Source organism: Carya illinoinensis, chromosome 13 (assembly GCF_018687715.1).
Source record: "Carya illinoinensis cultivar Pawnee chromosome 13, C.illinoinensisPawnee_v1, whole genome shotgun sequence".
Classification (NCBI taxonomy): Eukaryota; Viridiplantae; Streptophyta; class Magnoliopsida; order Fagales; family Juglandaceae; genus Carya; species Carya illinoinensis.
Window position 1 is genome coordinate 24,740,710 of NC_056764.1, and position 2,927 is coordinate 24,743,636.

Here is a 2,927-nt window from a genome sequence, read left to right on the forward strand (position 1 = left end):
TAAGGGGCAAAACAACTAAAAGAAGAACCGAAAATTCAAAGAAAAACTGAAGGAAAGAGGAAAATGAATTACCTGGATAGCTTTGAAAAGAATGCAGCCAAAATAAAAGATAAAAACTGAAGAACAAAAGAAGACAATGAAAAGAAATGGATAGATCAAGAACCATCAATTAGGATCAAGCAAATGTAGAGTAGATTCCTCAGGTGCAAAGTTAGAAATAAAAGGCTTGAGCCTTTGACCATTAACCTTAAGAATGTTACCATTGAGAGGATTTATTATCTCTATAGCACAATGAGGAAAAACAGTTTGTACCACATAAGGCCCACTCCATTGAGACCTTAACTTACCAGGATAAAAAATCTTACTTTGGATGTGTTTGTTGGCTAAACATCTTCAAAACATTTGGTCAGAGCAATATTTAAACAAGTGAAGGTCATCATAAAAAAAGTATTCAACCTCAGATTTGAATTTTCGAGTGTCTTGAGTGCTCCAATGAGATGGTGTCTGTCATCTGAAGATGGTTTTATGGGTGCTGCCCAAGGTGGCGACTCTGCAAACATTGATTGCCAAGGCACCCCATGCCCGATTCCTGCGAAAGAAACATTAGAAGTATCATCAAGTATATTTACATCACTTAGCACACTTTCTAATGACAAATGTAAATCAGTAGAAGGAAGATTCAAGTGAAAGTCCTTATCAAGGATATTTTTCAGCAAATTAACTTCCTTAAATTCTTCTAAATCCTGAGGTTGCCTGCAAGTATTAAAGATATTAAGCTCCAATGTCATGTTTCCAAAACTCCACTTCTACAATTTATGAGTGCATTAGAAGTAGCCAAGAAGGGTCTTCCTAAGATAACAGGTGCTTGGAAAGTAGAATGATTAGTCAATTGCATGTCGAGTACGACAAAGTCTACTAGATAGTAGAATTTGTCTACTTGAACCAAAACATCTTCCACAACACCCCTAGGAATCTTAATAGACCTATCAGCCAACTGCAATATGATAGAAGTAGATTTCAACTCACCCAATCCAAGCTGAACATAAACATTATAAGGCAATAAGTTCACACTTGAACCTAAGTCTAATAATGCTTGGCCTATTTTTTAGCTCCCTATCATGCAAGCTATGGTAGGGGATACTGGGTCCTTGTATTTGGGAGGAGTGTTGGTTTGGATAATAGCACTAACCTGCTCAGTAAGAAAAGCTTTCTTTTGCACATTCAATTTTCTTTTTACGGTGCATAAATCCTTTAAAAATTTAGCATAGGTAGGAATCTGTTGAATAGCATCTAACAATGGTATATTAATCCTAACTTGCTTAAAAATTTCAAGAATTTTAGCGTGATGCTTATCTTTGTGCAAAGGGGCTAACCTTTGAGGAAAAGGTGCAAGTGTAGTGCTTGGGACACTTTCAGATCTCAAAGGATCATGTGCCTCATTTTTAGAAGGAGGTTTAGAAGTGTTACCATTCTTTTCTACCTCTTGAGCTGGAATGCCAATCACCTTACCACTTCTCAAGGTTGTAATAGCCTTGACTTGCTTGACATTTGAATCTCCTGCCATACTTTGAAATTGCTGGTTTTGGCCTTGGGGATTAGGCTGAGATTGTGCAGGGAACTTCCCTTTCTCTTGAGCACTCATGGTTGTAGTCAACCTTGTGACTGACCCTTGAATCTCAGCAATGGCTTGTGAATTTTGACTATTGATAGCAGCTTGGCTTTGCATGAATTGCTGAAAATTGGTGGACAGCTGCTGGAAGTTGGTGGATAATTGCTGGAGATTGTCTTCAAGGTTCTTTTTCTGAGCTGGGACCATGTGGTTGGCATATTGAGATGGTCCTGAACCTCCTGGGGTAGTGTAGGGTACAATTTGTGAAGGACCAGCTATGTTGGGTGCAGGTAAAGCAGCTTGATCACCTCTCCAACTGAAATTAGGGTGATTTCTCCATCCTGAATTGTAGGTGTTGGAATAAGGACCTGAAAAAGATTTAGCAACCATATTAACAACATTAGATTGATCCAAAAGAACTTATTTAAAAGCTGGAATGGTTGGGCAATCATTAGTTGAATGCCCTTGGCCCTCACAAATATTACAGCTCAAGGTAGTCTGAGGTACAACTTGTACTTCATTCACTTTCTTCAGTTCTATGGTTTCTAATTTCTTAGAAATCATAGCCAACCTAGCATTCAAATCATCTACCTCTCTCAGATTATATTTCCCACCCCCTGAAATTGTCCTTGAACTTTCCGACCTATCATGAACATCAGATGTATCCCATGATTGTGCATTTTCAGCTAGATAATCAAAATAGTCAAAAGCTTCCTCAGGTTCTTTGTTAAAAAACGCTCCATTATACATGGTCTCCACAAATTGTCTCATTTTTGGTTGCAACCCCTCATAAAAAAAATTAATGACCCTCCAATTCTCATATCCATGATGAGGACATGCATTTAAAAGGTCTTTGAATTGTTCCCAACAATGATAAAATGTTTCCACATCCTTTTGGCAAAAATTCATGATCTGTCTTTTCAAGGCATTGGTTCTATGCATAGGAAAAAATTTCTTTAAAAATTCAGTTTGCATTTCTTGCCAAGTCCCAGTGGATCTTGGTCTTAAGGAATTCAACCATGTCTTAGCCTTGTCTTTTAAGGAAAATGGAAACAGTTTCAATCTTATGATCTCATCAGTGCATGTTCTATCCACAAATGTGGAACACACTTCTTTAAACTCTTTGATATGCAAATAGGGGTTTTCAGATTCCATACCATGAAAGTGTGGTAATAATAGAATCATCCCGGGTTTGAAATTAAAAGCATTTGCATTAATAGGTAAAATGATGCAAGAAGGTGTGCTAGTCCTAACAGGCTGAAGATATTCTCTAAGAGTCCTGTTTGGATTCTCCACATCCCTATCATGACGCTCATTT

At 37.6% G+C, this 2,927-nt stretch overlaps 1 non-coding gene across 1 annotated transcript; it reads left to right on the plus strand.

Moving 5' to 3' along the window:
* Positions 1-2,429: 2,429 nt before the first annotated feature.
* On the plus strand, positions 2,430-2,537 carry LOC122293053. The gene has a single exon (XR_006237110.1). It is a non-coding gene; the product is annotated as a small nucleolar RNA R71 (small nucleolar RNA).
* The last annotated feature ends 390 nt before the right edge of the window (positions 2,538-2,927 follow it).